A 23574-nucleotide genomic window follows, 5' to 3' on the forward strand; every position below is an offset into this window, starting at 1 on the left:
AAAATATAATAAATCTTGCTCTCAAGTCCACCTCCTTAATTTGGGATGATTTGTTGTCTATTCATGTATTCCACAGATGCAGGGTACATCAAGTTGATTGTGGGGCTTTAATCCGCTGCTTCTGAGGCTGCTGGGAGAGATTTCCCTTTCTCTTCTTTGTTCTCACAGCTCCCAGGGGCTCAGCTTTGGATTTGGCCCCGCCTCTGTGTGTAGGTCGCCTGAGGGTGTCTGTTCCCGCCCAGACAGGATGGGGTGAAAGGAGCAGCTGCTTCGCAGTCTCCGGCTTGCTCAGGCCGGGCGGAGGGAGGTGTACGGATGCGTGGTGAGCCTGCGGCAGAGGCCAACGTGATGTTGTACCAGCCTCACACGCGTCCTGTGTTCTCCCAGGAAAGTTGCCCCTGGATCACTGGACCTTGGCAGTGCCGGGCTGCACAGTCTCCCCGGAAGGGAGGTGTGGATAGTGACCTGTGCTCGCACACAGGCTTCTTGGTGGCCGCAGCAGCAGCCTTAGCGTCTCATGCCTGTCTCTGGGTTCCGCGCTGTTAGCCGCGGCTCGCGCCGGTCTCTGGAGCCCCTTTAAGTAGCGCTCTTAATCCCCTCTCCTCGCGCACCAGGAAACAAAGAGGGAAGAAAAAGTCTCTTGCCTCTTCTGCAGGTCCAGACTTTTCCCCGGAGTCCCTCCCGGCTAGCCGTGGTGCACTAACCCCTTCAGGCTGTGTTCAGGCTGCCAACCCCAGTCCTCTCCCTGGGGTCCGACCGAAGCCCGAGCCTCAGCTTCCAGCCCGCACCCGCCCCGGCGGGTGAGCAGACAAACTGCTCAGGCTGGTGAGTGTCGGTCGGCCCTGATCCTCTGTGCGGGAATCTCTCCGCTTTGCCCTCCGCAGCCCTGTTGTTGTGCTCTCCTCCGTGGCTCCAAAGCTTCCCCCCTCCGCCTCCCGCAGTCTCCACCCGCGAAGGGCCTTCCTAGTGTGTGGAAACCTTTCCTCCTTCACAGCTCCCTCCCACTGGTGCAGGTCCCCTTCCTATTCTTTTGTCTCTGTTTTTTCTTTTTTCTTTTGCCCTACCCAGGTACATGGGGAGTTTCTTGCCTTTTGGGAGGTCTGATGTCTTCTGCCAGCATTCAGTAGGTGTTCTGTAGGAGCAGTTCCACATGTAGATGTATTTCTGATGTATCTGTGGAGAGGAAGGTGATCTCCGCATCTTACTCTTCCACCATCTTCTCCTACCTCCCTATTATTTCCATTTTTAAGTGAGCTTTTCTTTCTTTCTTTCTTTTTTTACTTTAATGTAGACTTCTCATAGTCATGGGCTGTCTCAACTTTCTGTATATGCATCTCAGTGCCCAGGGCCTCCCATTATAAATGCTTAGTAAATACTTACTGTTTAATTTCTGATCTGTCCATCTTTCAGCTTACTGTCATTTAATGGAAGGTTTTTAGATTAAAGCACTGGGGCTTCCCTGGTGGCACAGTGGTTGAGAGTCCGCCTGCTGATGCAGGGGACACGGGTTCGTGCCCCGGTCCGGGAAGATCCCCATGCCGCAGAGTGGCTGGGCCCGTGAGCCATGGCCGCTGAGCCTGCACGTCCAGAGCCTGTGCTCCGCAACGGGAGAGGCCACAACAGTGAGAGGCCCGTGTACTGCAACAACAACAACAACAACAAAAGATTAAAACACTGTAATAGCATGCCTTGTCCTATAAAGATAGATCTGATTATCTTAAAATATTTTATATGGTCTATTTTGCTTTCATTAATATTCAGAATATAATTAACATATGAAATTATTTTGTTCTATTCTAAAAGGTTTACCATTTAAAATATAGAGGTGCTTTTTTTCTGTCATTTTAAATTTAAGTATAGTTGATATAAAAATATTAGTGTCAGGTGTATAACATAGTGACTTAACATTACATCTTGATCACCACAGTAAGTCTAGTAACCATCTGTCACCATAGAAAGTTATTACAAATTACTGACTTTATTCCCTATACTATACCTTATATCCCCATGACTTATTTATTTTATAACTGGAAGTCTGTACCTCTTAATCTCCTTCACCTATTTTGCCCAACATCCCACTGCCTCCCCTCTGGCAACCACTAGTTTTTCTCTATATCTATTTGTCTGTTTCTCCCTTGTTTTGTTTGTTCATTTGTTTTGCATTTTAGATTCCACATGTACATGAAGTCATATGGTATTTGTCTTTCTCTGCCTGATTTATTTCACTTAGACCTCTAGGTCTATCCATGTTGTTGCAAATGGCAATTTTTCTTTCTTTTTTATGGCGAGTAGTATTTCAGCATGTATGCATGCATGTGTGTGTGTGGGGGGGGGTATATCTTCTTCTTTATCCATTCATCTACAGATGGACACTTAGATTGCTTCTATATCTTGGCTATTGTAAAGAATGCTGCAAAAAAATATAGAGACGCATGTATCTTTTTGAATTTTTTTTTTGTTTTCTTCAGATAAATACTTAGAAGTGGAATTGCTAGATGATCTGGTAGTTCTGTTTTTAATTTTCTGAGGAACTTCCATATGGTTTTCCATAGTGTCTGCAGGAATTTACAGTCCCACCAACAGTGCACGAAGGTTCCCTTGTCTCCACACCCTTGCCAACACTTGTTATTTGTTGTCTTTTTGATAGTAGCCATTCTGATGGGTGTGAGGTGATTATCTCATTATGGTTTTGATTTTCATTTCCCTGATGATGAGTGATGCTGAGCATCTTTTCATGTGTCTGTTGGCCATCTACATATCTTCCTTAGAAAAATGTCTATTCTGGTCCTTTGCCCGTTTTTTAATCTGATTTTTTTTTTATATTGAATTATGTGAGTTTTTGATATAATTTAGATATTAACCCCTTAATGGATATATCATTTGCAAATAAATTCTCCCATTCAGTAGGCAGCCTTTTTGTTTTATAGATAGTTTCCATCACTGTGCAAAATCTATTTAGTTTGATGAAGTTTCATTTGTTTATTTTTGCTTTTGTTTTCCTTGTGTGAGGAAACAGATCCAAAAAAAATATTGCTAAGACTAATGTCTAAGAGCATACTGCCTGTGTTTTCTTCTAGGAGTTTTATGGTTTCTGGTCTTATAAAATACAGAGTTTTAAAAATTATTATTATTATTATTTTTTGGCCACACTGCATAGCATGTGGGATCTTAGTTCCCCAACCAGGGATTGAACCTGCACCCCTTGCATTGGAAGCACGGAGTCTTATCCACTGGACCACCAGAGAAGTCCTAAAATATAGAGGCTTTGAAGGAGAAAAACATTGCAGCTTCACCTTAAGTTATCATGAATTTACCATTTAGAAGACTCAGTTTGATAAAATGCAAATTTTAAATTATCCCTGATTTCTATAATTTCTCTGTATTATAATTCTTGGATGACTGAATTTATCTCATCGTATTGTTTGTGCATTGTTTCCCGTATCTTGACATACTTTTCTTCCTTGGCTGTTAATTTTATTTCTCATTATTCTTTGCATATATGATAATACACTATCTTCTAGAACATGTAGCTCTCATTAGTCTCACAAAGATTTCCAGGAATACCCTGACAATGCTAAATAAAGTTAATTTCTTCCTTTCTGTCCTTCTCATTTTTCTTCTAAGTGATAATGTAGGTACTCCTAATAGCAAAATGATAATTGGATTTATAAGTTTCTGTGTGGTAAAATGGAAATAGTGTAGATAGGTTCCAGAATCCTAATTTCGATTCCTAATATTTATTAGTTTTGTGATCTTCAGCAAGTTATTGAAGTCTTCTGAACTTCAGTTTATGTGTATATTGGATGTAATCATCCTCATTCTCCCATGGTTATTATGGAGTTACAATATGTTTAACTGCCAGTAAAATGCAGTGAAGTCATTTAGTTTAAAATTATAACCATTGGTTTAATCTCTGTACATTCTTTTTTAGTAAATAGCATTTTATATTACGCTGACAAATGAAAATATCACACGGATGAAAGCTTCCCTAATATGCTAGTGTTGATTTACCTAATTTAGATTGGTTACCTCCTACTTCAACCCCGTATACTAGAATTTTCAGTCTGTAAAGGCTCTCTGTACCTCCTATTCCTCATCTTAGCTTTGTTTTGTATTGTTTTGTTTTGTTTTTGCGGTACACGGGCCTCTCAATGTTGTGGCCTCTCCCGTTGCGGAGCACAGGCTCCGGACGCGCAGGCTCAGTGGCCATGGCTTATGGGCCCAGCCGCTCTGCGGCATGTGGGATCTTCCCGGACCGGGGCACGAACCCGTGTCCCCTGCATTGGCAGGCGGACTCTCAACCACTGTGCCACCAGGGAAGCCCTCACCTTACTTTTGCACTCTGGAGTCTGATCTGTGCTCCACCACCCTCTATGATGCCAAACACTGTTCTCTTCTTAGAAGTGCCTTGTTCTTCTTCATTTCTGCTGCCTGTGTCCTATTTCAGGCCCTTGTCATCTCACAGTTGATTTCTTCAGTAACTTCTTAGGAGATCTCTCACTACTCTCACCTCCAATCATCACTACATACCTCTTCCAGGACAAAAAAAAAATAATACAATTTTTATTCTGGAACTTTCCTGCTAGATATGTAAAATGGTTTTGCTGTCTGCTGCATTAGCTTGAAACTCTCTACCTGGCTTTGAAACCTTTCTGTATTTTAGGGCTTTATCCCATTGTTAACCCATATAGACCCCTGTGCTTCAGAAAAACCTGATGACAACTACAAACATTATTCATCTCCACTATCCCTCCCTTCAACTCTATATAAGGTTCTGTTTCATATGTGGAATTCTCTATAATCTACTAAAGTACTGACTGTCTCTACCCTTCCTTTGTGGCTTAACTAACATTCTAATACCTCTGTGAAATCATTTATTCCTTTATCTTATACTTGTTTCTTACTTCGATTAGAATACCAGTTAGGACACTATCATTATAAACAGATTGGAATTGAAGTCAAACTAGCTTAACCAATAATGGGAATTTATTTAAGTAATGGTGAAAGCCAGGAATGTAGTAGGAGAAACTAACAAATACAACCAGGAGCCCAATATAGACAGATCCACTCCCTTCACCTCTTTTTTTTTTTTTTTTTTTTTTTTTTAATTTATTTTTATTTTTTTTGCGGTACATGGGCCTCTCACTGTTGTGGCCTCTCCCGCTGCGGAGCACAGGCTCCAGACGCACAGGCTCAGCGGCCATGGCTCACGGGCCCAGCCGCTCCGCGGCATGTGGGATCCTCCCGGACCGGGGCACGATCCTGTGTCCCCTGCATCGGCAGGTGGACTCTCAACCACTGCGCCACCAGGGAAGCCCTCCCTTCACCTCTTAATTCCTCTCCTTTTCATGGGGGCATCGTTCTTTCTTTTCATTTTTTCATGAGTCTAGAACCATAGCTGCTGACTACTCTTGGCTCACATTTTTGCAGAGAATAAAGAGATTCCCTATATTAACTTGAATTTTTAAAAAATACAACCAAAAAAAGAAACAGTTTAGGTAACATTTCACCCCTTTAGGCTAATCACCGAGGCCAGGGGGCTGAAGAGCTGTAAGTGTGAAGTAGACTGTATACTTATCTCAAACAAACAGAGAAGCAGGGGAATCTATTGCCAGGAAAAGGGACTATGCACAGACATGGCACTAAGGCGCTTCTTGGAAGCTGGACAGATACCATGTTTGTAGCAACAAGATTAGGTTCTTATTAAACTTAAAACATGACCATGATCATTTCCTTTTTTTCATAGCTGGCCTACAATTCCATGAGTTCATGACCCAACATAGTCATGAATCCTAGGATTATTTCTAAAACTGACTCACTTTTTCAATGAAACGTTGGAATAGAAAGGACTCCCTAATCAGGGATTTTTCTCAGCCAGAAATGCTGCCTGGAGGCTTGGGAAGTTTCAAAGTTATCTTGAGGGACAGAGAGGAAATAAGCCATGCTGGCAGCCTCTATATGCTTCAGAGAGTAATTTGCTATTCCTGTGTGTTAGGTATTCCCAAATGGTTACTACACTGTAGTATCCCAAAGGTATGATTAAAGGATTAGAGTGTGGGGAAAAGAGCAGACATTAGTGCAACTGAGTGAAAAAAGCCAACACTTTGGTACTATCCTGGGATTTCATTAGCAGCAAAATGAGGACAAGAGAATTGGACCATGAGTGATTTTATTAAAACACTGGGTAAATCCAGTCAAGATGCTTTAGCTATTAAGTTCCCTGTTGACTGTTCTAATTTGCTCTTTGAGGTGCCTACATGGGCAATAGGGATTATGTTCTTAAGAAACATTAAAATGTTACTTTGTAGCAGTACTACTGAACACTCAGTGTACCACCCTATCTAACGAGCAGCTTTAGTTTTACATTTCTTGGAAGAATGCTTGGCAATAGTTGAATGAACATTTTCCAAGTATCTAACTGGAGGTATAAATTGGGAGCCGTAAGTGTTAGCTGAAGAATTGAGAATAGAGGCGACAACACAGGGAGAGTTTCTATTAAGAGGAGCTGGTCATAGACAGTGATGGCAAATACTAGCATGTAAAAAAGCAGAACTTATAGAAAAAGAACTTATAAAACTGTGTATGATTAATAATAGCAATACTTGTATACTTGTTGAGGCTTTTTTTTTTTTTTGGGTACGCGGGCCTCTCACTGTTGTGGCCTCTCCCATTGCGGAGCACAGGCTCCGGACGCGCAGGCTCAGCGGCCATGGCTTATGGGCCCAGCCGCTCTGCGGCATGTGGGATCTTCCCGGACTGAGGCATGAACCCGTGTACCCTGCATCGGCAGGCGGATTCTCAACAACTGTGCCACCAGGGAAGCCCTTGTTGAGGCTTTTTTATGTGCCAAACTTTGTTCTTAGAATTTCCCATGCAAAATCACATTTAATCCTTATAACCACTGTATAAGAATTTTATAGATAAGTTAACAAAGGCTTAGAAAGACTAAGCAACTTGCCCAAGTACTGAAATAAATGAGAGACGAAGCCAGGATTTGAGCCAGGTTTGATTAATTCAAATGGGACTTAAACTTAATCTAACTTTAGTGCCATTTTCTTAAGGCCTGTTTTGTGACTGCCTCTTAGGAACAAAAAACAAACAAACAAAAACAAAAAAACTAAGAAAGAGCTAGGACAGAAAGTAACTTTTGTTGAGTACCTATTTTGGGGCCAGACATTGGGCTGGTGGTTGTCCTACCACATCTGATGTGATTTTAAAAACTGAAGCTCAGAGAAACAGCAAGTCTAAATAGAACAAGGGTCAGAGAGGAAATAAAGAAGTTTAAAAGTTCCACTACAGAAAAGCACCAGGCCAGATGATTTCACAGGAGAACGCTAACCAACTTTTAAAGATCAGAAAACCTCAATGTTACTTTAATTATTCCAGAGCATAGAAAAAGAAGGAAATCTTTGCTATGCTCTGGGCTCATATGCTCTGAGTTGTCTGGGCTCATCTATCTAGGAATCTGCAGATGCAAGATTCAAATTCCATCTATATTGCAAAGGCCAGTGTCTTTTCCAGATAGTACGATGCCTCTGACAACAAAATTATAGTCATTTTTATCTTGCCTAAGAATTTGGGTACCTTTCGTGACTGGAAGTTTTGGTAAGCTTCAGAGGGCTGTATTAATTTGCCAGGACAACCACAACAAAGAACCATAAACTGGGTAGCTTAAACAACAGAAATTTATTTCCTCAGAGTTCTGGAGACTAGAAATCTAAGATCAGTGTGTTAGCAGGGTTGGTTCCTTCTTAGGACCTTACTCCTTGGCTTGTGGATGCCTGTCTTCTCACATGTTCTTCCCTCTGTGCATGTCTATGTCCTGATCTCCTCTTCTTAAAAGAATACTGGTCATAATGGATTTGGGACTATCCAACCATATGACCTCATTTTACCTTAATTGCCTCTTCAGAGGTCCTATCTCCAAATGCAGTAACATTCTGAGGCACTGGGGTTTAGGATTTCAACATATAAACTTTGGGAAGCCACAATTCGACCCATAACAAGGGCAAACAGTGCTCTGGGATCATGACCAAAACTGAACAGTCCGTGTAGGATGTAATGTCCACTGCCACCACTTTCAAGTTACCATCGTTTCTCACCTGGACTACCTCATTAACCTCCAAACTAAGCTTCCTGCTTTCTCTCTTATCTAATCTCACATGAAGTAATAATGTGTCAGTGTTTTGTCTTAAAGACCACAAAGCATAATTCCAAAGACCATCATTCACTTTGTGTTCCATGTGAATGTCAATACTCTCTGAGCAATATTACCGAGTGGCCCTGCATACTATCATGTCTTTGCTTCCATTGTCCCCATCCTAATTCAGTCCCTTATTACTACTAAATTTGTAATTATAAAACTCTGTTGTTTCTCTCTGGACCATCACTCCACTCTCTTGTCTCATTATTGCTAGAATACTCTTTCTTAAGTGCAGTTCACATAATGTCACTACTTTTGCAAACCCCTTCTAATGTACCTCTTTATCTGATAAAATAGGGTCTTCCCCATTGCGATCCTAGCCTACTTCTGGTCCTCCCTTCTTACAGCCTCTGCAGTGGGAAGACTGGATCTTCGCCACACATTTACCCACCTCAGCCTACCTGTCTCATTCTGTGTGCTCCATCTGGAATGCCATCTCCTGACTGCCAAAATCCACTCCTTCTGCAAGGCCAAACTTAAATTCTACTTTATGCACAGGCATTCTCCTGACATATTCAGTCAGAAGTGATATAATCTTCTCTCCACCATCAGACTTCCACCTTTATTGTACTGGATCTTTTTACAAAGGAAGTCTCTATTATTGCCACTGTAAGTACAGTGGCCCTTTAAAAGCCCTAGAGTAACTGAAAATATGACAGATATTGGCTAGCAGAATCTTAGGAGATTCTATTGGCATAGTCCAGTGTTGGTGCTGGCAATAACTCGTGGAAATATGCACAAGAGAATTGTTAAATTTGCAATAGCCTTTTGTTAAGCATGGCCATTATTAAACATTAAGTTATATTACATAAATTATTTTAAAGAAGTAAAATATCAGAAAATTCTAATTAAAAACATTATTACTAATGATTTGACCACATTTTACTGTCTTCTGTACTCTTTAAGCTATTTACAGCCATAGGATTTATATGGTCAATAGACTATATATTGGTATGCCATTGTGCATCTTTTTCCAGCTCCATGTTCAGTCACCTACCATTGGTAGATTGAAATTAGTCATAGTGGGAATATTTACACCATCGAAATGGGCACGCTAAAAATCAAGACTTGATTTTTATTGTCTAGACTTAAGAAAGTGATGAAGAAAATGTTAATTCAGATTAAACATAGAAGTGTGTCATGTCTGTAACCATCTTGGGAATAGCACAATATAAGAATAAAAAGGAATATTCTAGTTTTTGAAACTATTTTCCAATTTAGCAAAGGAGTTACTTGTATCATTGATTGGTGAGCCAAGTTCTGACATACAACTTATTCATCAAACATCTTAACATATATAAAAATTTCAGTCACCATTCATGTCAGAAATACACTGATTAGTCAATTGTAACCATACATTGGCTACTGGCAGAAGATTTTGGCAAAATTCAGTGAAGGCATTTTATAATAAAGAGGATTGTATATTTTGTTATTTCTAAACTGTAAGCTACTTTATTTTATAATCAGTAAAATTTGTAACACGCACACGCACACACACACACGCACACACGCACACACACACACACACTCTCCAGAGAGGTAGTCGTTAAACATTTACCACCAGATGTCCTTCATATCATGGGAGTCAAGTAAACTCCTTGTCAAAAGCTAAGAAACAGAGGTATTTGAAAATAGTTTAAATAACACCAGTGTTTTTCCTCACCTGTATCAGATATCACTTCACATCTTGACTTCACTGATTTCTAGGTCTTTGTTCTTTGTTTTACTCTCGGCCAATGATGCAGTGACCAACTTTACATGGACTTGAAATAATTGCACATGGTTGCAGCTCAGTAGTGCCTTGCCTCCTGTCTGCTGTACCCACCTCTGACTATCTCCTGAGGAGCTACCTTGCTAAGGCAGTGTGGAGCCAATTCATGATAAGAAAGAATACGGGAAATAATGCCCTGTGGAGGCAGTCTTTAACCATTGGCAAGTAAGAGACTGAGGACATATTCTTCTCCCTTCCTCCTGAACACAGCCTTGAGAATCAGTCTTTATGACCTCTGTAAGATGGTCCCATGAAATGAGCAAACAGCCCCAGTGACGCACTCTTGTATTAGCTTCCTCTTCTTCCCTCTCACTCTTTGTTTCCCTCAGCCTTGTGTTATGCAGGACCTAGGCTAAGATACTTCTCATAATCATGTGGGGCAGGTGGAGAAAAGCTTGATAACATCTACTTCACTTGACTAAACTAGCCCTTTGAAATAGGGCATAACTAAGCTATTTGCCATTCAAATATAAAAATTAAAATTACCCAGACATCATTGAAGAGGGAAACAGAAGGTGTAAAAGAATGTGTAGTATATAGGTCTCATCACCTGTGTCCAATTAGAAGGAATTTTTCCTTCCTTTGAACTCTAACACCTATGTCCAACCAGTACTTTGTACCTTTATTATGTTATATACATATATATGTATACATATGTACGTGTGTGTGTATATCATATATGGATATGAATATCTGTCATACATATACAAACATATATAAAAATGCCTATCATTATATATATACAGACATTCTTATATCAGCCCCCTCTATATGCTTATTAATATTATATTAACTGACATTTATTTATGTACCTGCCCCCTCCTCCAGCCTTATATAGTTTTTATTTTTTTATTCATTTCAGTAAATTCTTGGACATTGAGTGGGATTCCTCTTAAAGGTATTGAATCTGGGATCAATGGAAACTGCCTAAGATTAGGAAACTAGTAAACTGGTCAGTCTTCCTCCAACTACCCCCTTTTTTCCTCAGATTAAGCAAGAGTTTTAGTAGCATTTATCAGTATATAAAACCCTGGAGTCAACATACAAATGCTTGAAATTGGGCTTCTTTCTAGAAGAGAGCTAAAATCACAACCCTTGTGGACCCAGGCCAGGAGATTTTTGCCCTTGCTTTAGAACAGATACTCCTTGGGAATTTTTGGTATTAAAAAAAAAAAAAAAAGCAAACAAAACAAAACAATAATTGGTGACTCTGATTAACAAGGAACTGTACATTTCTTCCCCACAGGGTTCCAATTATTATCAGTAAAAATTTTAATTCTTTTAGAAATATATTTAGTGAGTTTTGTTCTCTTTGGCTTGATACATATGGTCAAAATGCATGTCTTGTGTCTGGTGGAAAGTTATTGCCATTATTGCAATCTTTTAACAAATGGACATGAGTAACTGGAGGAGGAAAATAAAATCTTGATCAGAATAAGCAGATCTTACAAAAGGGTGGAATATCTCAAAAGACCAGCTGATACTTAATATAATGTCTGAGAAATTAGGTGGAACAGATGACTGAATGAGGAATAGTTACATAAGTAGCAGAATTTCCCACTTTAGTGAAGACTAGTTTTCATAATGTTACCTAACACCTTTCCAGTAACTCTGCATTAAGTAGAATTTCTGACTCTTGAAACATGCTTAATTTTACAAAGAAAACTTAGCTTGGGAATTATCCACAAGATTCAGTGATGAAATTTGGAATGGAATGTATATTGAGAAATGGAAAATGGAATTTGAAATGGAGTATATATTGAGAAACAGAAAATTGAAATGTGAGCAAGCACCTGTAAGAAAAATGAATAAAATGGCTAAAACTCTATAATTATTACAACTTAATAAAACAATGTAGGAGGCAGATCTAAAATCCCACTTTGTGGATCCTGTGTATATTGTGTTATAGATAAAGAGACAAATTCACAGAGACCATGCAGGTGATAAGTTGAAGAACAAGATTTCAAACACTATCTCCTCACTCTGTCCAAGGCACAGGTTACTAAACAGTGCTGCCCTTCCTCATAGGTCTTATCTAAGTCCAGTTCTAGCCCTTTTGGGTCACAATGAATGCAGAGTAGCTTCCATACCAGAGCTTCTTTGCACGCTATTCATAGTCACTGCTCAATAATAATTTATGAATGACAAGTCAATGAACCTTGAGGGCATGCTAAGTGAAATAAGTCAAGCAGAAAAACACAAATATGTATGATCTCACATCTTTGTGGAATAAAAAGCCAAGCTTATAGACACAAAGAGTAAATTGGGGAGTTGCCCAGGGCTGGGAACGTGGGGAAAATGGGGAGTTGTTGGTCAAAACATACAAACTTCATCTTATAAGATTAATAAGTTCTAAGAATATCATGTACAACACAATGACTGTAGTTAACAGTACTGTATTGTACACATGAAAGTTGCTAAGAGAGTAGATCATAAATATTCTCACCAAAAATAAACAGGTAACTATGTGAAGTGACGGATAGGTTTGCTAACCTCACTGTGGTAATAATTATGTATATCAAATCATCACATTTGCACCTTAAATTTATACAATGTTATATATCAATTATATCTTTATAAAGCTGTTGGAAAAAGTCAGTACTCATCTTCTAAAGTGCATTTATTCAACAAATACTTAGGCCACCAAGGCTCTGGAGAAAAAAGGGTAATTAATTAAGATGTGATCCCTTTTGTTGATTAGCTCACAGCCTCGTAGAAAGTCAAACTAATAAATAATTACAATAAAACATGAAAAATCTTGTGACATTGAAGTGAGGGTTGGCAATGAGAGAACAGTAGAGGATATCTACTTTGAATTAGGGCGCTAGAGAATTCTGTCACTTTTCAGCTGAGTCTCGAAGTATGAGCAGGAATTAAACAGAAGAACATCTCAAGAGCAAGGAGTGTTGTGAAATTTAGAGATGTGAAAAAGCATGGTGTATTTGGTGGTCTATATATTCTTTGGTATGGCTGAAGAATGTGCCATATATTCAATACATAAAGAAAAGACAAGCAGTGAGGCTGGAGAAAAAGCCTAGATGATAGATAATAAAAGTCCTGGATGTCATAGAGTGTCCTAAGAAGTTTACATTCTACCCTGAAATGTATAGGATATAAATCTTCTCTTTATATGTATAATTCAGTACTCTCTAATAAAGATATAATTCTAGCTATGTGTGTGATTTTAAGAAAGGATTAAAAGAAGTGAAATTAATTTTTAAACCACATTTTATTTACCCCAATACATCCAAAACTTTGTCATTTCAACATATAATCAATATTATAAAATATTAATGGGATATTTTACATTGTTTTTTTCATACTGTCTTTGAAATCTATTTTGTTTTTATACCAGCAGTGTCTCAGTTTGAATTAGCTACATGTCAAATGCTTATTTGCCACATATGGCCGATGCTGCCGTATTGGACAGCAGAGGTCTTATCTACAGATGACAGTCACTAAGGCCATAACCCTAGAACACAGCATGGATGACCCTCTCCTGAATAGAGCTCAGAATTTGGCAACAGTAACAACAGCACAGCCATTACACTACACTTCAGTTCCTTCTACTCATTTCTGAATCCTCCAGTGAATGATGGTCCAGACAGATATTTCCAAAATGAGTTCCTCCTCTCAGTACTGTGGTAGTCACTGAGTTCTTCCAGAGGGATTCTAGCAACCACAGAACCCACACAGTGCAGATCTCAACTGGAGAAGGTTGTGGCTGAGGCCACGAGCTGCTGTCAAAGAAGTTACTTCTTTTGAGCAAAGGCTGCCAAGTGTGAGCGGTTTTGGCTGTGCGGCAAAGGATTTTCTGCTTTCAGCTGGTGATGAGTGAATTTCTGTGTTGTCATTAGATCCAGTTAGAATCGAGGATCAGAGGTGACCAGTGAGATAAAACAGAGGCACGGTGAGAAACTCACCAACCTACCCGACCCATTGACACACAGTTCCGTACAGAGATTTGTCCTTTCTGTGGAAATGGAATCTCTCCTAATGAGACATGCACTCCAGCAGGTTTCAGCTCTGAAGTTGACAGCTTACAAAGAAAGCAGAGGAAGTTGAATCCTGGAAGGTTAGAGTGGGAATTTGGGTCATAGCTTCTGTCTCAACTTTTTATTTTCCTCTAGGAAGAATAGCCAGAAAGAATCAAGGCAAAAACACCATTTTTTTAGAAGATTAATAAAGTGATATGTTTTCACTTTGCAGATCTCTATTTAAGCTATAGTAACAAGTATTTTAATAATTAAAATACTGTATATTTTTAAATATAAAAATCAAGTTTTTCCATTCCCGCTGTCCCTCTGAAGTCCTTCCTCCCTCCACAGTGAAGATTTAGGTAATTAGTAACAGGTGTATGGCATGTCTGTTTCTGAAAGCCTCCTCTTATTTTACAGGTCTTTGTCTATAGATAAGCTACAGTTAAGCATTGTATATTTTGTAGGAAGACTCTGATGTTTAAATGTCAATTCTCAGTAATGATATGGATTGGATCATTTGGTGCTAAACCACACATGTCTATAATATTTCTAGTAATTGGGCAAAAAACTTATTTGTTAAATACTATGTTTGCTTAGATGAATTCAATTTGGTAGTATCTGGCATCGGATTCAAATGAAATACTTAGTGGTGGGTGAGCACCTTTGGAAGAACCACAGAACTAAATTGAGCAATTCTCTCTCAGTGCTTCAAGGGTAATAATCTACTGTAGGAAAAGAGCATGGGCTTTGAAATTTAACAGATGAAAGATGAAATTTCAGCTCTTCTGCTCACTAGCTCTCAATTATTTGGCAAATTCTCTCAGCATAAACTCTCTGTTTATAAATGTGGAAAATAATAACTACCTCATAGGATTGGTTGGTTTAAATAATAATAGTAAGAGTTACTATTATGACTATTTTTATTTGAAGTGACTAGTACAGTACTTGGTACATATTATTAACCTTTTACCAGTTAATTCCACAAGATCTAGATAAATGTTGATGATGATGATGGTGATTAAAACTATCAGGTACTGTGAGTGCTTACTCTGCCCCATGTTCTGGTCTAAGCACTTTCCCTAAGGTACCCCTCTCTAGAAATAAGCAAACAAAATCCCTCCTTTGATTTCTACTTTCTCTTCCAATTACCATCATACTTCTTTGCTCTTCTTCACTGCCAAACAACTCTCAAAAAAAGTTGTACAAATCTACTGTCTTCACTCTCTGACTCCTATTACACACAGCCTACTCCTTTATGGCTTTGACTGTGTCGCCAAAATCAGTGGATTTTTTCCACTTTAATAGTCACACTGTTAATGTCCAAAAGAAAGTAAAAGCACGTTGTTATTTTCGTTCCCATAACAATACGTTCTCTTGGTTTCTTCTTCTCCATTGTCTTTGTCAGCTTTGCCTTCTCAATTAATGCATAAATATTTGAATTCTTTAGGGTGTAATCAGAGCTCTCTTCTTTCACATCCTACACTTTGATCTATTACTGTTGCTATCCATATTCTGATGATCCCAAATAGTTCCAATTTTAACTCCTATTTTCTGAGCCAGAATGTCCTTATTCAATTTCCGATTTGGCATTTCTACTTGGCAGAAATTTAAAAGTAAATTAAAAATAAATTCTAAAACTTGATTTTTTTCTCAAAACTTGATTCTCTTTCAGTTTTGTCTATCTCAGTTAAACCCAATTGTATGAACTAGAGTTATTGGAGGGATTAGATATCACAACTTTTGATTCCAAGGTTCAGCAACCTACATTACAGAACCAAAGATGACACTCATACTTGCTGTAATCGTCATGGGTGACAGTTATAACTCTCATATATTTTTATTTCATTGATTTGATTTCATGTTATCTGCCATGTATGAATTTGAATGGTCAACTTGTACCTTTGCTCTGAAGGTCAAACTTCTTTTTCTAGCCCCATTCCTGGTAGCCAAAAGAAAAATTCAGCAACATAGTATACCACTCAGTAATGTACTTGATGCTTACTCTTCTGACAATATCTTATATCCCCGGTTAGTATTCCCATAAATAATATTTTTATATGTAGTCCAAAATCTAAGTTACTAAGTTATGCTCTACTAGCTTTATTTTTCTGAATCACTATTGGAGTGTTGATTGAATGTTGCTTACATACTCCATGCCTGGTGTAATGCCTAAAGTGAATTCGCTAAATGAAATCCTTCTAGTACTTGCAATAATAAAACACCCTGGATGAGATTCAATAATGTCCTGCCTCACACTGAGTACTCTGCTATGTGGGTCATGTCACAGAAAAACTCAAGGGTAAGATTAGGGAAAAAAAAAGGAACCAAAACTTGGAAATCTGTTTGTTAGCAAAGATTTTCATGGCAAAGGCATTTGCCATAATTTGTGGAGTCTTGATGAGAGTATATGATATATTTATATATAGTTTTGTTGTGAGGATAGAAACACCTACATTGAAGAACTTTGTTGTCTAGTGCCAGGAAGTAAATGTAAACAAATGAATGCAATATAGAGTTTGAAATTGCCATACTCATTGTACATGTGGCTATATTGGGAAAAGACATACATTTTTGAAAAGGGAAACATCTTTATAAAGAGATAGTAATAAAATAAGAAGAGGTGTTTATCTCTTTGGGTTTTCTCCCTCCTGGCTGTTTAACTAACCACTAGATTGACTAAGACACAGCACACTCAATATGGGCAGTTTTGGCTAAGATCCCTTGATGAACGTTTATGGCCCCATGAAAGGATGGGAAGTGGTGATTACACTGACTGATTAATCCTGCCCACACATATTTTAGGGGGATGGTATCATGCCAGGCAGTAACTCCAATGAGAAATGGCAGCATTTTTCTTCACTAGTAGTTGTCAACAAAATACACTGTTTATAATAGCAACAGGATATTAGGAGTAAAAGCCATTTGGAATGTATTTATAAATTATTATTTATATTGAGAATCTTAATCTCCTTTTTGAAAAAAAAGACAGTTTGGGTCAAATAAAAGGGAAAAAAGCTCTAATATGGAAGGCCAAGCTCAATAGCTTTTTCTTAAGTGAATTAAATTTCCTAAAGTGAATACTTTCTGAAAGAGTAGTTTTTACATTTTTTTAGCATCCACTTGATGATTGTATTTGAACAAATAAATTAACTCTTCCAAACTTTTACTCTTATCTTTCTGTACCATATTTTCTATTCAAGAAATCCCTGAATAACTATTATGTGATGATACATAGTTAAATAAGTGCATCTAGTACTCTCAAGGGGCTTACAGTTTTGGAAAATAGCATATACAAATATATCCAAAATATAATAAATAAATATATAAAGCAAGTAACATAAATATATGTACAGAATATAGAATACAGAATTTATATTTCAAATTAAGTCTAATACGTTATCATACTTAGCACCATGACTCATTATCTGACTCTGGGAAATCTCCTTAGAAGTCCCCTAATGAAACACATTATATGAAGTGGATTATGTTTTCCTAAGGAAAAAAAATTAATATCATGGGTTATAGTTTTAATCAAATTCTCAATATCAAATAAATCATTAGTGATCAGCCTTGTCATAAAGGTGAAGGAGGGACTTCCCTGGCGGTCCGGTGGTTAAGAGGTTAAGACTCTGTGCCTCCACTGCAGGGGGCGTGGGTTTGATCCCTGGTGGAGGAACTAAGATCCTGCATGGTTAAAAAAAAAAAAAAAGTGAAGGAACTACAATTATAAAATTTTCTAGCAATTATAAGTAACAAAAATGATGCTCTTCAGTATTATAAAATAGATCACTAGGCTAAAATGTGTAAATATCTAGAGTCTACCACGTGCCTAGTATCATACCTGTACGTAATTAATTAATCCTTGTAAAGCATGGTGGAGTATGTCAGTTTAGTTCCACAAGCATCGCTAGGTGGCGCTATGGAGAAGATGTGGTCTATCCTAAGTAAGTTACATACAGTTTGGGCAACTGAGTTGAACCAGAAAGAATGGGTAAGATTTCAACATAAAGAAATGGGAAAAGGGTATTCTAAGTAGAAAGAACATCATGAATAAAAGTAAATAAGTGGGGACATGTGAGCCATCTGAGCTACACATGAAAGAGCATAATAAGAAGACCACCCCCCTCAAAATGAGACATAGGAGATGATAATAGGTATGTTCCCAAGTAAGTTTCTATGAAGGGAATAATGGGGGTCTGATTATGGTGGGAGAAGTAAGAGTACAATGGAAAAAAGGAAACGAATGTCAGAGAAAGGAAAATTATTTATCTTTTTAGTATGATTCTATTAATTTAATTTTTATTCTTACAATCAGTTTCTTCAACACACATATTTATAAATTTGAGCCATATCTCCAATAGATATTTTGCAAGAAAAATACCTCATTCACCAGATGTAGCCTATCTATGTTGCCATTCTCTATTATCTTTATCCAGAAGTATGTTTAATCCACAGTAGCACAGTATCTACTGAAAGTGAAGTGGTGCCACCTGAAATAGCAGTGGTCTATGGTTATGCATTGCATACTAAAGGATTGTTCCATGCCTGTGCCTTTAAACATAAAGTGCAAAGAATCTCTTAGGTTAGAAGAAAGATTTAAAGTTATTCTTTAGCAAGTCTTGTTTGCATTGTGTACTTTGTAGGCACAAATGGAGTCAGATGCTTCCAGATCCCAGCTGACATAATACAGGTCAAATAGTACTAGTGAAAGCAACTAGCTTTAAATAGCATTTGAGGTTAAAATATTAGAATCTCTTATTATCCAGGGGAACACTGAAGCCATTGGAAAAAAATCTAGATGTTCTGACTGTTTTGACTATTGTACAATTCTGTCCTTCAGATTTTAAGTGGAATAACATTACATAATCACTCAATAGAGTGATACATTCTAGACACAAATGTTGCAGTTCTGATGAGAGGTAGGATAATTAATTGCACAAATATTTTCATCTGGCAAATTCCCACTTGGTGCTGATTACTTTGTACCACTCATTCATTCACTTATTTTTTTATTCAACTTGCGTTAGTTATCTTCTAGGCCCCTTTGAGGAATTAAGAATACACAAGAGAATAAAATTTATGTCCCAAAGGTATACAGTCTTAAAGGAGCAGACACAAGTAAAGACAATTTTCTATTGTAAGATCAAATGAGGAACATAGGAAGGGATACACAGGTTGGGCAGACTTTGCAGAGGAATTCCTTGAGCTTGATATTAAAGGAACAGTAAGTAGAAGGTGATTTGACTGGAGGAAGGAAAATTAACTGGACTTTTCTATTTTAATTTAGATGTGACATCTTGTTGAAAACCATCTCAATTGTAAAGTCTTTCTGGCATACTAGAAATGACTAATATGATTTTAAGTAGAGCATCTGCTCTTAGAATAAATGTGAATTAAGCATTCTGCCATGGCTTCAGGTTTGGTATCTTTCATGATATAAGAAAAAAAATAACCTTGATCCTATTTTATATTTTTATCCATTAGGCTCTCATTCTGTGGTTGAAATGGAAAATAAAATGCGTACAATGTAGCCAAATCTAACTGATGTGATAAAAACATAGAACCAAAACAAAGTGATATCTAAGCAATTGTTTGAGATAAAATTTGATTCTGATCAATTTTGCTCTATAATAATTCTATTTACAAAATTAGCTACCCCCAAGTTCTCAAGTTATTTTCATTATAGAGATTGTATTTTAATAATTGAATGTGAGTATATCCCACCAGAAATATACAAAGATATCTAAAAGTTATAAATTAATATTTACTCTTACATTTGATTTAAGGAAATTACAGGAAAATTTTATCCTCACTATCAGCATGCTGAATTTCTTTTTTCAGTAATGTTCACTTGGCATTCCATTTTAAATGTCCCATATCTCTCTGCAATTTCAATAACTTTTAAGTCTGTTATTTAAAATTTTTTCATCAAACTTGTACTTTAATATTTTTCAAAATCATGTCATTCAGAATGGCTTAAAGTAAGAAAGAGCACTTTACATTTTTCTTTTCTGGTTTTCACTTTCATATTTCTAAGTAGTATGAATATATGCTTACTTTTTTTTTTTTTTTTTTTTTTGCAGTACGTGGGCCTCTCACTGTTGTGGCCTCTCCTGTTGCGGAGTACAGGCTCCGGGAGCGCAGGCTCAGCGGCCATGGCTCACGGGCCCAGCTGCTCCGCGTCACGTGGGTTCTTCCCGGACTGGGGCACGAACCTGTGTCCCCTGCCTCGGCAGGCGGACTCTCAACCACTGTGCCACCAGGGAAGCCCCTACGCTTACTTTTTTAATGCCTACTTTTTAATTTATGGAAAGTAGACATCTCTTAATTCACATATATTCTTATTTCTTCTCAATATAATTGTATTATTAGATTAATCTCATTTTTTTCAGATTCAAATAATTCTGTTAATCATCTCTCTCTTGCTTTCTGTATATCTTAACTTCCAAATAGTGAGTGGAGTATTTTAATAACCTTCCCTTTCTCATCAACTCTCCCTGCTTCCACATCTCAACCTAAAATCTTCCTCTGCTGTAATTTTCATTGGTAAGGTTGGTAACATATATTTTCTATTGCATAATAAGTCTACCTTGCCTATATGTGGACTTATACAGTTGAAAATTAATAATTGACATTTGCATCATTACAATTATAAATAGTGTGAGCTAAGAGTCAAGTCGGACTACGATTACATTTTCTTCTCATAATTCCAAGCCACAGACCCTCTGCTACTTAAAGAAGAATGTCTAATAGATTCCTTCTTACTTTTGCCAGATGCTTAGTTGAAGCCACAGACTAGTTTCATATTTTACACCATATCTTCCTTTTTCTAGCACCTTTGTTTCCTTGTTGGAAAAATAAATCTTTGCTTCCTCACCATTTTTTTCATTCTATACGGTGCTTGAAATCTATTTCATTTTCTTCAAGAAGCCTATGAAATTTTTATAGTTTCTCCTTTCGTTCTTTCTTTCATTCTTTCCTTCTTTCTTTCTTTCTTTCTCTTTCTTTCCTTCTTTCTTTCTTTCTTTCTTTCTTTCTCTTTCTTTCTTTCTTTCTTTCTTTCTTTCTTTCTTTCTTCCTTTCTTCCTTTCTTCCTTTCTTCCTTTCTTCCTTTCTTCCTTTCTTCCTTTCTTTTTTCCACTATGTGGGCCTCTCACTGTTGTGGCCTCTCCCGTTGCGGAGCACAGGCTCCGGACGCGCAGGCTCAGCGGCCATGGCTCACGGGCCCAGCTGCTCCGCAGCATGTGGGATCTTCCCGGACCGGAGCACGAACCCGTGTCCCCTGCATTGGCAGGCGGACTCTCAACCACTGCGCCACCAGGGAAGCCCTCTCCTTTATTTTTAAATATACAATTCTAAAATGTAGTCATTATATCAACTACTGAAAATCTAAATACTACAAGCCTCCCAATTTTATTGGAATACATATTCCCATTTTTAATTCCCAACTTAGAATGGGTTTCTTTTATTAACTCAAAATGAGTATTCTGAAGAAATTTTTATGTTACACATATATTGCAACTGTTTCCTGTTTTAATTTTAAAGAATAATTCTTGGGCTTTGCTCTAACAAAATCATATTTCCCCCACTAGTTTAAGCTTATTTTTTAGTCTATTGTTCAGTATTAATGTCATTTGCTCCATGATTTGTTTTAGTTGCTCCAAGAGAGGGCATCTTAACTGTGTCTAGAATATTCTTTATAACCCCAATACGTGCAATTAATTAGGTTCAGGCTATCTATAAGATATTTTACATACATAAAATATAATATACAAAATACCCATATATTAGGCAGTGTTATCTGTGATTTTCCGGTGATAAAGCTGAGATTTAGAACAACCCAAGCTACATTAGAACTCAGATCTCTCTAATAACAAAGTTCTCTATGGCAAGGTGCTTCTATATATAACTTACTGTATAAACAAAAAAAAATGTTAAAACAAGTCTGTTGGAGAGGTGCTAAAGATTATAAATCTGTCAGGTATTTTTTGTTGTTTAACTATGAATATACTGAGAATTTTCGTTATTGCCATCACAATCACTATGCACCTAATATCATATTATTTATCCAAATGCCCTAGCGTTAATTAAAGCATCAAGTGCAGGGTAGTCAATTGAAAAATAGAGTTGGCTAAAAGTAATCAGAAAATAATAGATTACTCAGGTTAGTGTAAGACGAATAATTTAGGCCCCTTTGCACATTTTTCAGGAAGAGCCCTTTAACCTTTGTTAATTGCAAAATAACTACATCGCCTACCTGCCATCATCATAGAGGTTTCTTTTTGCTTTAATTCTGGGAGAAGAGGGAAAGATGCAGCTGGGCCTACCAGTGTTTTTGGCTGGGACTCAAGCTGGCCTGTTCTGCTTTGCCCTTTACAGTTTGTTCATGAGGATAAACTTACACAAAAACCCACCCTCAAAGTCTGAGGCTCTCATTTGCAACAAGGCACCCCTGCTAAGATGGAGCACACACAGGGCCAGGAGGGAGAGGATAGATTTTCAAATCAAGACTCTGCCATCTGCTTGTTAAATGTGAACTTCAGTTTTATCAGCTGCGAAGGGAAGATAATAGTACCTTTATCACAGAGTTGGTGTAAGTAGCATGAGCTCATATATATGAACTAACTTTCCAAACATCAAAATGTTACATGAGTGTAGTTATTTATAAGTTATCTCTATTATCATTGTACAGTGAAATGTATGCAGTCGAATGACTTGTACTTGCTTGTTCATTTGAGATTAACTCCTCCTGATGAAATGCCATTTCCTAGGTCTAGTTGATTGCTAGGCCACTTACATCCCACAGCTTGGCTGTCTTGTAATAGTCTCCTGTATTTCTCAAATCAATCGCCCTTACCCACCTAATCTTTTGAAAACTCAGAAAATGAACCTGTCATAATTTATAGGGCCTCAGAAGGCTCCCAAAATATCTAAACTTGAAGCATCATGACCTTTAAATAGGAAAGAGAAACACAGATATAATTGGGCTTCTGAGTCTCGTAAAAGTCAGCTGTAGAAGAATGGAGGGAGCAGAATCTTCACTCTTAGACAGATCTGTGAATGGAATGGAACTTTCCACCTACTGGGGATATTAACTCTGGGCCACTGTAAACCTAACTGCCTCATCTGTTTTCTTATCTGTAGAAGGAGGTCATAATATATTTCTCAATATATTCTTCTGAGAGTTAAATGAGGTCACATATATAATAATCTTGATACACTTCCTGGCCTATAAGTGATTGTCAATATTGATCCCCATGTTTCATAATTTTAAAAGGCCACCATCAGTCCTTAACCCCAAAACGTTGCAAAATACTTTGGAATTATTCCCCCATATATCGGTAATTTTTCAATGGTTATATATAATAAAACTTTAAATGTTTTAAATGAGCTAATACATTTATCTGTGACAAGACTAAAATCTCAATCAAGGATCTGGAATTTTCACTTGGGATAAAACCACAAACTCTCATGATTATTTATGAAATATATGGATAATATTCTATAAAATAAAATACTCTAAGATATTTGTACATCTATACTATATAAAGTATATGTATTGCATCTGTGTATAATGTCTTTAAACACAAAAATCTGAATCGGTGGGGTAAGAAGATCAT

The 23574-nt window shown here is 37.5% G+C and overlaps 1 protein-coding gene across 5 annotated transcripts in view; it reads left to right on the forward strand.

The window, feature by feature from the left end:
• The window catches only part of GRM5 (glutamate metabotropic receptor 5), a 530088-nt gene that overhangs the window by 173125 nt on the left and 333389 nt on the right, over positions 1–23574 (forward strand). The window lies entirely within an intron of this gene.

Source organism: Phocoena phocoena, chromosome 8 (genome assembly GCF_963924675.1).
Source record: "Phocoena phocoena chromosome 8, mPhoPho1.1, whole genome shotgun sequence".
In the NCBI taxonomy this organism is placed as follows: Eukaryota; Metazoa; Chordata; class Mammalia; order Artiodactyla; family Phocoenidae; genus Phocoena; species Phocoena phocoena.